The following is a 1,978-nucleotide window of genomic DNA, read 5'->3' as shown; positions in this document are numbered from 1 at the left end:
TATGTTCACTTTGTGTGAATAACTATTATATAATTAAAATAATCGTACATTATCTTTAAAATTTGTTTTGATTGGCCTCTTTCTTATGAATCTTCTATATTTAATTATTATTATTATTATTATTGCTTTTTTATGTTAATTTTCTATTATTTACAGTTAAATTGATTGAAATCTATTATTTATATTAAAAATATATTAATATTAAGGGAAATTTACATACATACCACTTTATACCATCTTATTTACATATCTAACATCCAAAACTTTAATATTACATATATACCCCTCTATTTTATTTTAATATCAAATATGTCACTCATATTTCCTTCCAACCACTCATATATTTCATTTTTACCAAATGTGATATGAAAATAAACTAAGGTTGGTATGTATGTAATATTAAAGTTTTAGTGTTAAATATGTAAATAGAGTATTATAGGGTGGTATGTATGTAAATCTCCCTAATATTAAATAAATGAGTAGTTCAGTAATTTAGGAGCTCTATCTCTTTGCTATTAACACAAAATTTAAGCATACAAAGAACTAATATGATTGAATTTGATGTGCTCAATACTAATTGAAAGTATCATGACAGAAAGTTCAATTATATTAGTTGGTAGTATGTTTGAACTTTGAGTTAAAAGAGGTGAGACAGAATCCCTCAATCACTCAACCACTTTGATACTCACGTTAGAAAATTTTTGAGCGATAGTGTAGCAATTGATTGACATTTAGAGCTAAAGATTGCATCAAATTGATCAAAATTTGAATACTAGATATGACTTCAAATTAATATCAAGATCTACAACCCTACACTTGGAATAAAAAACATTACAATTTAGAGTTATTTGAACTTAATCCTTTATTAAACAGATGATGGCTCACTCATTAGAGAAACTATTCTGTGCGGAGGCTAGACACGGCTCTACGTCAGGTGGCGAATCAGGTGTATCTACGTCAGCAGTTTTGAGCCGTGGTACCGAGTAAATGAGTGATGTGGCTCATTATGATTTGTCTCCGGACGACGTTCAGAATCCACGAGAATAATTAATCCATTCATTGCAATTTAAAAATAAAAGGAAATGTCACATCCAATGCATTATGTTTCATGCTTAACTTAATAAAAATAAAAGGATTTCATGATGTTCATGTCTTTAAATAAGGCTAAGAAGGTGGCCCCTTCACTTTATTGATTGCCCTTGTGGTTCAATTTATGAGTTGAGGTAGATTAGTTGATGTTATGTTAATAATGGTAAGAATTTGGGAAAAAAATTATTATTGAGAGATTTATGTAAATATCATATAATTTTGTATGTATTTATGTAAATAGCATCATCTTTTTAATATTAATTTAATTACCATCCAAATCTTTAAATTACATTAAAATAAGCAAATCTTATTTTTGTAAAAGTAAAATGCACTTTTCATGCATTTTTTTTTTTGATTTATTTGATACAATAAAGAGTTCTATAAGGAAATATTAAAATTTAGATATTATATATGTAAATACATAAGAACTATATCTTATGTATGGAAATCCTCCGCATTGACATATTATGATCGATCAAAGAACTCATTAGGCTGAAATTGAACTAATTAGTTTGTGCCAATTCTTTCATATTAATGTTTTATCATCACTCATATAGTACATAGAACCGATACAACGGGTTGGTTCTCGACCTTGTAAGTTCAATAATTTTCGAAAAATTAAAATATCAAGGTTTTGTGATGAGTCATTCATATTCTGTCATTTTTATGATGGATGTCATTCTCCAACTACCATCTTCTTTCATGTTTAAAATGCCTCCTCTTAGAATATAAATAAAATAAAAATTTGATTTTACACATTATTTTAAATGTCCATTTGAAATAAATGTGATTTTTTGTAAAGATGATTATAAAATTATTGTGAAAAAAAGTAATTTTTTAAAAAGTTGTCGTAGAAAGCAGCTTATTAGAGCAAATTTTTTAAACTTAA

This window comes from Dendrobium catenatum, unplaced genomic scaffold (assembly GCF_001605985.2).
Source record: "Dendrobium catenatum unplaced genomic scaffold, ASM160598v2 fragScaff_scaffold_1638, whole genome shotgun sequence".
NCBI classification, from domain to species: domain Eukaryota; kingdom Viridiplantae; phylum Streptophyta; class Magnoliopsida; order Asparagales; family Orchidaceae; genus Dendrobium; species Dendrobium catenatum.
Note: the sequence above shows the minus strand (reverse complement) of the source record.